At 39.3% G+C, this 11217-nt stretch overlaps 1 long non-coding RNA gene across 2 annotated transcripts; it reads left to right on the top strand.

The window, feature by feature from the left end:
* Positions 1–526: 526 nt before the first annotated feature.
* On the top strand, positions 527–10465 carry LOC123092110 (uncharacterized). Of its 2 annotated transcripts, XR_006444247.1 has the most exons (5): positions 527–594; positions 665–773; positions 1444–1589; positions 1733–9400; positions 10045–10465. It is a non-coding gene; the product is annotated as an uncharacterized lncRNA (long non-coding RNA). The 2 variants fall into 2 exon arrangements; XR_006444248.1 differs by having other exon boundaries at positions 529–773.
* Positions 10466–11217: the final 752 nt, after the last annotated feature.

The following is an 11217-nucleotide window of genomic DNA, read 5'->3' as shown; positions in this document are numbered from 1 at the left end:
AATAATTAGGACAACCTGGACATTTTGTATATAAATCTTGTGTAATAATTTCAGATCAAAAGAACACTTCTGTGAATTATGAAAATTATTTTACTGGACACAAAAGTTTCTGTTTTTCAGCAAGATAAAATCAACTATCACCGTAAGCCATCCCAAAGGTCTTACTTGGCACAAATACTAATTTAAACACAAAAACACATCTAACCAGAGGCTAGATGATAAATTTATTGAAAGACAGGAGCAAAAAAGCAAGAATAAAAATAAAATTGGGTTGCCTCCCAACAAGCGCTATTGTTTAACGTCCCTAGCTAGACATATTTCAATCTATCTATACCTATACTAATTAGGCACTTCCAAGAAATTACCACGTTAATTAGAAATACGAGCCGTTTATCTGGTGGGACCGAATCTTATGGTCTAGATTAACCCAGCCAAACTTCTTTTTTTTCTAGAAAACTTGCATAATCCTTTCACGCTTGGACTCTATATAGCCTCCATGATTTATTCTTAAGCTCTTTGGCTTCCACGATTCAATCGACATCAAAACACTCTTTCACGGTTAGGAGTCTATATGGCGTCTATGCTTAATCTAGGGTAAAACATACTTCGTATTTCGGAAGGTCAACTACGCGCTCCTAACTTTGTGCCGCTCTCCATGCCCTAGGCTTGAAGACTCCATTCATGTGGTCTCACTATCTAGGTTGATGACTCCAGTGGCTGGTGACGCTCCCATTTATAGCCGGCAAGCAGAAGTTGCAGCCCCGCGCCCTGAGGTACACCGCCGTCGTACGCCCAACCTTCCCCATTTGCCTCTCTGTTCTCCATCGTAGGTTGCCGGCGATTCATGCTGCAACTCAATCAATATATTCTCAATCCGCTCCCTCCCAAATCTTTAGATCTCTTTTGATATCAACTTCTCAAATCTAGGACCATAGTGATGATCTGAGGTAGCCATGTCTATTTCTATTTTCCGTTAGATTCATGTGTGTTCTTTTGATTTGGAAAAGGTTGAATCACAAGAGCATTAGTAATTTGTACTCCCTTCGTCCGGAAATACTTGTCATCAAAATAAATAAAAGGGGATGTATCCAGATGTAGTTTAGTTTTAGATACATTCCTTTTTGTCCATTTTGATGACAAGTATTTTCGAGCGGAGGGAGTATTTTTTTGCTGGGATTAATAATTTGTGTTTTAGGGCTCTATATAGGTTTTTGATTTCTTGTTGTAACATTAGTATTTTTTCTATCCGTGTATATGTAGAACTCGCATTGTTATTCTTGGAGTTCCATTTATGCAGACCATGGCCTCTTCTCTGTATTTCATTGCAATGTTATGATCCGTGCTACAATCCAATCTCTCCTTAATGCACATCCCAACCAAGCATTAGTTCTCTTCTTATTTCAAGTTTTTATATCTAGGATTGTTGATGCATCATATGAGCAGGTGTATGCATAATGGTTTGAAGAAAGGAGGCCGACATTGGTACTTGAGGCCATCAAGTTGAGGAATTACGTTGGACTAGTGACACAACAACTCACAATCCAAACCCTACTCAAGTTCTTCTCCCATTATTCCTGCCACACCCCATCGTAAGTAAGCATGCATTGTTAAATCCCTCCTCTTCCACCCATTGAATTCATCTGTGAACCCCTAATAAGTCGTTTTAATACATCATGTTTCATCAGCAGCAAAAGTTTTTTCCTTATCTGTCTTCATCGCTTCTGTGCGTCAGATTATCCATTTTGGTGAGCGGAGGAGAACCAGCTAGGGTGTGATATGCATCGCCTAGAGTGGCACCATGCAGTAAGGTTCCATTAAACTACATCTTCATCAACTACCCACCAGGCAATTTACATTAATTGTTGGCAGGAAGCTTTACAGATGTCTTCCCATGCAACCATTTGTTAGACAACAAAATTAGTTGATGATTCCTATATATCTAATGAATTTGGACATTGTATGTTATTCCTTCCAGTAAACACTAATTGTTAGGTTATCTACATGGTAGAGTGGTATATATAATATTGTGTATAATCTATATTTGGCAGATCTGCAGTAAGATTTTCAAATTGTTGCCCATGCAAAAATTAAGCTAGATGTATGGCGTAGTTGAGGTATGTAGGTTCTGTTTACAGCACATACATGTACTATGTTTGAAAGGGGATCCAAATCTATGTTTTTTTATTGTTAAACACACATCTGAAATTTCACTGCAAATGTAACCATGGAATCCATATTTCCTAGGTTCGTTCCTGATAATATGATATTTCTTTTGGAGCTCTAGTGTTTAGATTTTAGAGATGCTAACTTATACAAAATACGCTAATATATATATTGTCACCTAAGATATTAGAATGCCCTTTTAGTGATTTGCATATTTAAAGCGGGGAGGTATATACATTGATAATGATCCAAATCTTGTCAGCTAAATATGTTTTATGAAATTAATAGATGTATGTGTTCCATTATGAGCAGCAGAATGTTCAATGTACATGCGTGACACTATATCTACTTCTTCAAATAGTACTCTAGACTAGGTACTGTAAAAAAACATGTGAGAAAACTTAATCACTACCATACTATTTTTAAGTAGCTTGCAAGTAGGAATTATAATCCTTATATGATATTATTACCTCCAATTTCAGTATGGTCGTGTCATTGATCACATTATAACTCTTCCTGCTACTGCAGGTTTGACTTGAATTTTGGATTATGTACATATGGTGTTGTGCACCTCTCCATAGGTTTCTACCTCCCAGAATTCATCTTCCTATTGCCACATAACCACATCATTTGTTTTTGGGAAATCAATGTATATATCCATTGTTTCCATCTACCATGCACATGCTCTTATATTTGTTATTTCTTCCATGATTTCTTGCTATTCTTGGATAACTAGAGTATCTGATTTGAAATTCTCCAGTCTTTTGTATGTTCACTTGCATAGATGGCTTAATCCAGAACCTAAAGTGAAGACTAAATATAGCACATATACTTGGTCATTTCTCCTAAGAAGATTAATCCACCTGGACTTTTAACCTAATTCCAAAGAAACATATACTTGGTCATATCTCCTAAGAAGATTAATCCACTTGGACTTTTAACTTAATTCCAAAGAAGTTCTGAATGATCAAGCATGTTTGGGTTTTTAGTAAACTGAAATAATGTTGCACTCCAACAATAATATTCTGATTTTATAAGTTAACATGAATCTTAGATTCATACCACTTATTTTAATCATGCATTTGGATTATGGCGACAATACCTCTTCTCTGAACTCTGTTTGCATGTTTCCAGTTGAAACAATAACCGAATTTGATAGGTATGCGACGATTTCTTCCCTGTGGCATGAGTAAAATGTTGTGAGTTTAGATAAGTAACCACTATATTATTTTGTATGTGTAATTGACCTGTACACATGTTGTCGCTCTACTTAAACCATCCTTCTCCACTGTACGAGCCCGAGACTTCCATTGCAACAATCTATATGTATTCGAGCTCCTCTCACAGGCCGACTCCTCTGTTTGTGACTGAGCTGTTAGATTGATCTCTCCTCCAATGGGCACAACGGCTCATTGGGCCCTTGACCCACGCCCTGATCGGGGGCGTCCAGCCCAAGCAAGGCTGGTGGGCCCCTGTCATGCAGTGCTATAAAGAGGAGGTGGGGACCAGGGCACAGGGTACGAGGTTCGTCACCGCCACTATTTCCCACTCCTAACCCTATCCGATCCAGAGGGAGGCACTGAAGCGATGGGAAGCTTCACCGCCGCCACTACCCACACATCCCCGTCGGCACCATCGCCCTCTCCATGATGGCCTCCGGCTCGAGTTCATCAACCGCTGGAGAAGGTAGGTTTACCGGATTACTAGCCTACTCCGATCCAATGGATATAACAATGGTATCAGGCCAGGCTAGGGTAAGGTTTTCGATACAAAGAACAAACAGAGAAAGAAAGATCCCTCCCTCCCCCAGAACCCTAGACAGGGCAAAGAAATCTCAAAGAAATGTTGCGCCGCCGCACATGGCCGCGCCGTTCCTCTCGATCCCGAATCGCATCGGCATGCCAAGGATCCGGGAAGAAGAACCACCCCATGGGGCAAAGGGCACCACCAGCGAGCCGTTTGATGGTGGTGCGTTGACCTTCGAGGTGCTCACGCACGCCAGCAAAAAGGTCAGCAGGGGCGCTGCATCAGAAAGTCTCTGGATCTCTCTCTCTCTCTCTATTGCTGCGGGGGGTGAGCAGAGAACTGGAAAGAAAGGGGCGGGACTCGCGGTGCGGTTGCTGATTGGCCTCGTCGCCGGCGGCCGGGGCAGCCCGAACCCGCCGCCATTCGAGCTGACAGAGCAGCAGAGGAGGACCCAGGTCGCGCCTCTGTCTCTCTCTATCGCAGGAAGCGGTGGGGGATGGGTGAAATGGAGGGGGGAAAGGAAGAGATGGTGGCCAGGCTCGCGTGGCGCGGTGGTGGATGCCGTCGCCGGCGGCCGGCGCTCTCGCGCGGTGGATGGACGGCCAGAGCGAGCACTGCAGAGAGCGAGGGAGTAGAGGAGGCCTCGTTGCACCGATCTCTCTCTCTATCACAGGAAGAAGAGGGTGAAGGGAAAGGAAAAAGAGCGCAACGGCACGGTGCGGTGGCCGGTCCACGCCGTCGCCGGCGGCCGGCGTGGGCGGCCGGGGCGCTGCCCCCGTTTCGCCCCTGCGGGACAGAGACAAGGAGGAGAGAACGGCGCGTGGGGGAAAACTGGCTAGGGTACGATCGGATCGATCGGGGCAGCGGTTTTGTTCGACCGAACATCGCGGATAGCCGTCCGATCTGATCCGACGGCCCGAGCAAACCCTAGCTCGCGCTGGGCCTTAATGGGCTGAAAGTGGAGGCCTGGGGCAGCTGCCGCTGCGCCGTCGCCAGCCGCCGCAGGCGCGCGTGCGGTGTGCTGGGCCGAGGCCGCGGCCGCACGCGCTGGGCTCCCCTGCAACTATTTTTTATTATTATTTTCTTTCAGTATAGAAAATAGAAAAGAAAAAAGTCTCTAAAAAGTAAAATAAAAAGTTTCTGATATTTTTGATTGTTCAGAAAATAGAAAGTTTCTGAAAAGTAAAATACAAGTTTCTGAAAACAAAATGTCCATGAATTTTATATAGAAAATATAAAGTTCATGAATTTTTATTCGGTCAAAGAACAGTTTCTATAAAGAGTAAAAGTTGGTGAATTTTTATTCATGATTTTCCGCTGCGTAAATAATTAATAGTACTCTTTTACGAAGAAAATAAAAGTTTAGATAGAATTAAGTATTTAAAGAGCATATTAAAGTAATTATGATTATGTTATTTTTATGACCAACATTGTTAATAACATGATCATGTTTTATTATTGAAAATAAAAGTGCTCTTTTAAAAGTGAATAGAACTAAACTAAAAGTTTAAATTGTTGCTCCTCTACTCAAATTTGAACCAATGGGATAATTTGTTTAGAGAGTAGAAAAGTATAAAGTGATGCTACTGAATAATAGTAAAAGTTTTGTCCTCCAATTAAATTGGAACCAACAGGAAAATTTAATTGGAAGAACGGTTTTTGAGAGAAGTTTTTTCACTTGTGGGTGAAATCAAATTCAGCTAGCTTCTGCTATAACAGTAGAAAGATATTTGATTAAAGTTTAATTATGGTACTGTTATTTTCTGACCAACATTGAAGATGACAATATTATAATTCAATGAGTCTTATAGTTAAAAGTTCAAATCACTGATAAATTTTGTATCAATGACCAATTTTCAGAGAATTTGATAAAGATTGGGATATTTATATTGCTAGTTTTCCGTTGCAATAAAGTTGATAATGATGATTATTTTCTTAGCAAAGTTACTTAGTAGAAATTTTATCATCACATTATTTATGAGTTATATGCTTTTTTTCATTTCTGCCCAACGGTGATGTGGAATTAATGTAAAAAGGTGATGTTTATTCTAATTCTATCACAACAGTGATTTAGAATATAAAAGAAAGTTTCAAAAGTTTAATGTGCATTTTTTTAACTAGACCAACGTAGGGTTATTTTTATGCTCATTATTGTTGACTATTGGCTAAGTTTTCTCAGACTAAAAATTTTCCATGCCTTCATTCGTGAAAGTAAATGGTTGGGTACTTGTGACCCGAAAGATGACCAAGAAAGGTCATAACGTGAGGGAGTATGTTCTCTCTAAAAGAATGGCCTCAAAAGAAAAGAGATAGATCATTGAGAGTCTTGGTTGACGAATGTCTTTCATGTACTCTCTATGAAGAAGATTTTTTCAGCCAACACGATTTGAGTTGAAACAAGCAACATGTGTGTTTAATTTGACCAACGTCGGATCAAGCATGTGTGTCAAAGAGTATTCGGATTTACTCCTAAATTTGATGATTGAATATTCAGTTAAAAGAGCCAATTCTGGCATTTATGTCCCTTACAGGGAATTACCCGCATGACGGGAAAAGATGATTATGATAAAACCCGCATGGCAGGAAAATTCTGGGAAAATCCCTGTGTAACCGTTATGGCGGCAGAAATTTCTCAGACTTATCTTGTATGACAGGAGAAAGACATGATGACTCATGTGCTTTAATGTGTCCCACTCTGGGAGAAAAGTATGGAGTAGCTATTATGCTTTCCTAGTATCGATCGTACATCTTAGGTGTAACGGTCATTAAGGACTCAATAAATCCGAAGACAATAAAAGTTACAGACGAACCTAAAGATAAGAATGATATGCAAGTGCGACTTGCAAAAGTACTGATGATAAAGAACTCTATTGAGTTTCTGGAATGGAATGAGGAAAAGGTACTCCCATACCAGTTAACAGATAACTTCATGACATATGAAGTAATCAGTTAAATGAAGTAGATAATCAAAGTTTCCCTAATTCAAGAGTTATGAATGGTTTTTCGAATTTGTGACAGAAAAGTTCTTGCCACATTTCGAGGGGGAGAAAGAAATATGAGATTATCTAAGAATGATGAAACTCCCCTATACTTTAGATAATGTGATGCACATAATGCATCTAAAGTGATCCATAAATGAAGAATGTGATCGTCTGGGGGAGTACAACGGTCATAATAATACCCCTAAAGAAAAGAAATACTTCTATTCCGCTTCGAAAGCATACTAAGGAATACTAAGACGGTGCTTAAAGTGTCATAAAGAAGAAAGTTTTAACAGAATAAACCCAAATAATAAAGATTAAAGATACACCATTCTTAGTGAAGATGGAGTAATTTGAGGGGGAGCATGTCGTATGACCTATACAACACCTGTTGTTAGCTCTATAAAGGAGGAATGAGTAAACATGGCTCTTGTGATAAAGTTTCCTGTAAAACCTATTGCCTCTTGGAAATGAAAGACTATACAATTAATGTGCCTCTTGGCAATGACACAGCAACAACAACCCCATATGAAAGAAGTGCCAGTATCTGAGACACAGATGGTCTGAAGGAATGAGAAAATTCAGATTCTTCTGATTACTATAAAGTCTATGTTAATGGAGGTTGATTCCACCTCATTTAAAGTGCTCAATCGAGCTTTGAGAAGTACCTCTTTGTCTAAATGATAAGAGACTATGTGAGATGAAATGAAATTGGTGAATCCCGATGATGTTTGGGACTCATGAGTAATTTCCAATGGAGCCAAAACAATCGGCTGTAAAGAGTCTACAAGGACAATGTGACTCCAAAGGAAATATGTAAAGGTGTAAAACACGACTAAAATCAAAAGGTTTTTGTGCGTTTTACACTGAATAGATTAGAATGAGTGTTGGTAGCACATCATGATCTGAGTTACATCAGATGAAAGATATTATGATTTGAGTTACATCAGATGAAAGTAAAGAACACATGGGATACTGCCCGAAGAAGTCTTTTATGGACTAAAGCAATCAAATGTTGTTTTGGGTTAAAGAAGATGAGAGGACAATTGTGTTTGTATAAAGTTATAGAATGGGAATTTCATTTCCTAAATCCTGTACATGCGGATAACATTCTACTTGTTAATAGTGATGTTAATTTGACTGCAGGAGGAAAAGAAGTTCTTGTCCTCAAAGTTCAAAAGAATGTTCTGGGTAGAATGTCTCTCGTTATAAGGATCGAGATTCACCGAGAAAAGAATAAAAGGGGTATTAGGAGTGTCGCATGGTCATGCTAAGGGAAGTTTCTAAAGTATGCATGCGAGAAAACCTAAGCTTATTCTTATAGTAAAGGGTAATGATTTTGGGAACATTAGTGTTCCAAAAGTCAATACGAAATAGACCAAATGAATATGATACCATATGCTTCAGCTGTTGGAAGCTTAATGAATGCAAAAGTATAACATTACGGTGACACAGTTCACGTAACCGGGTTGTTTTGGTAATGTCCAGTCCAGATATAGATCACTGGAATGGAGTCAAAAATATTGGCCTCATGCTAAAAGGAGCAAGTGTTCTCGAAAGGTTGTGAATACAGAAATAGAACATGTGAAATATACAGCGAAATCCACAATTGTCGCTGACTTCCACACTTGGAGTTTTTGTGTGGAAAAACTCTAAAGAATGAATCAATTATCGTTAATATGATGTAAAGATAATGTACAACATGATATGAGGCTGAGGGACATGCAAAAAGGTTAAGGACATATGTACCCGGAGTTGATAATGGTTGTCAACAACAATAAGCATTAAGTAATTCGCTCCTATGACAACGAGTCAAGTGTGGTGCCAAACACATTGACACAGAGTTATACGTTGTTAAGGAGAAAGTCCGGAATTATGTTGAAATGCTTGGAGCATGAAAGCAACAGACAAGTATTTGCAGATCTGCTTATTAATGGCTTACCGCCCAGTGTGTTCGGAGAACACACAATCGACATGGGCTTTATGGTATATTCTAAGATTTCTGGACAATAAAAGGGCCCAAGGTTAAAGAATCTATTTGAAAACAGAGGAGTGTGTTGTAGGTGTTGATTCTATCGGGAATGAACCGTGATGATGAGACATGCTCTACATGCAAATCTGTGATGGAACGAGTACTTTGAAAAGAGTTATTTCAAAGTATAAAGTTAAAAGTATATGTTGAGATCAAGGGGGAGAATGTTAGATTGATCTCTCCTCCAATGGGCCCAGAGGCTCATTGGGCCCTTGACCCACGCCCTGATCGGGGGCGTCCAGCCCAAGCAAGGCTGCTGGGCCCCTGTCGCGCAGTGCTATAAAGAGGAGGTGGGGACCAGGGCACAAGGTACGAGGTTCGTCACCGCCACTGTTTCCCACTCCTAACCCTATCCGATCCAGAGGGAGGCACTGAAGCGATGGGAAGCTTCACCGCCGCCACTACCCACACATCCCCGTCGCCACCAACGCCCTCTCCACGATGGCCTCCGGCTTGAGTTCATCAACCGCTGGAGAAGGTAGGTTTACCGGATTACTAGCCTACTCCGATCCAATGGATATAACATGAGCATGTGTATGTGTGTCCATGGGCAGACTTGATCTTTGCCTGGGTATCAGTTCCCTTCTATGATACAATTTTGGATGCTATTTTCTTCTAGATGTACAGGTTTCTGCGGGTCTTATTGGCTGCTACCTTTTAGTGATATGATAACTCAATGGCATGATCATCAATTGTTCTGTCAAAATGAAAAATTAACTGGACTGTATTTTTTATGTGTGTTACTAAGTACAAGTTGTGATTATTTTCTTTCTAGGGATGGAATTTTGAAGCATTAAACTTTTTGAGATGTTAAGATCTTTGACAATTAATTGGCCTTTGTAAGACTTATGCACTCCATACAACCTAGATAATTCTCGATAGATCTCCCTAATTTCTAACTGAATATAGATGTATACTTACAGTAAGCCCATTGTAGTAATTAGTTGGATAATTCTTTGGCATATTTCTTAAATCATCATTGGATGCTCCCATCATCGATTACTTTTTGGATATGAAATATTACTATAAGAAGTATATTGGTTCTTTAGTGTTTTCAATTCTTATAGTACACAAATTATATTGTTTTCCATTGATCATTTCTCATGTAGTTTTCCTCTGCAGTCTGTATCTTTTGCTTCATAATTCACCCGTCCACAAGAATGATGCCGAGAAGATTCTGCCTTCCATGCTAAATGGCATTCTTTTTCGACTTGATAAAGATGAGATAACATGGAGTCTTCTCATTTGTAGCGACATAGAGATAGGAACGAGCAATTCAGCTTAACTTTAAGAAAGTGACGGACAAAGGAGAACTGTATTGTTGCTGAGAGCTAGGTCTGGACGCATGATCCCCTATATGTATATAGTTTTTAGCGATAAATGTATCCTGATTGGTATAGAACAATTGACAGTCTTGGTTTCATCTGATCTCTTAATTTGAACATGAATTAGAGAGGGGAATATGTACTACGTTTGGAATCTATCATACTAAATGTGCATTTGTGCTATTAATGTACAGTATTAAATAAAGTTACATTTTCTAGCTATTGTGGTAGTGAGAGGAGGCATGGCTGAATATTGCTCTGGTCGGATTTGTATGTCTTTGTAATTGAAGACTAGAGACGCTAACTTGCGGCCACTCTTGACAGTCCTACCACTCAGCTTTTATCTCTCAACTTCCGTTATTTTTATGTTAACACTGCCATTGGGGCAAGTCTTTATTGCTTAATGATCCAGTCTAGCTATTGCTAGAGTTTCATGTTTTCCGACACTGTATTATACATTACTAATTGAATGTTGATTCTGACAATCTTAATACATCCACGACAGTTGAGGCAATTCCAAAAAAGTAAGCTAGAGAAATATCACAGAATCACACGACAACCTCCCCTTAGCTCATACTATATCTATACATATCATATGGGTTCGATCGACGGTGTGCGTTAACAGCGCATTGGTAAAAGTAAGCTCTAGAACTCAGGCAGATTAATGAACGCATATACATATATTTTTTCTATTACAAATAATCAAAATGCTACAGTAATACACATTTAGTTACTGTAATTTTATTTTATTTTACTAGCACTCTCTTCTCCGCAAAAAAGTACAATTAATTATGCAATGCATTGGTAAACTATCAAAAAAGAGATAATACATTTCTTATCATTTTGCTCGATTGCTCGATATTCATTTAATAAAAAATTGTTTCAGAAAATTTTTGTTTCTAAATTCTAGAAGAAACTATTGTCTTAATAATTAATTTCAGAAATAACTAAGCTTGGAAATAAGAAGCGC

Source organism: Triticum aestivum, chromosome 4B, assembly GCF_018294505.1.
Source record: "Triticum aestivum cultivar Chinese Spring chromosome 4B, IWGSC CS RefSeq v2.1, whole genome shotgun sequence".
Classification (NCBI taxonomy): Eukaryota; Viridiplantae; Streptophyta; class Magnoliopsida; order Poales; family Poaceae; genus Triticum; species Triticum aestivum.
This window is presented reverse-complemented; position numbering and strand designations above follow the sequence as displayed.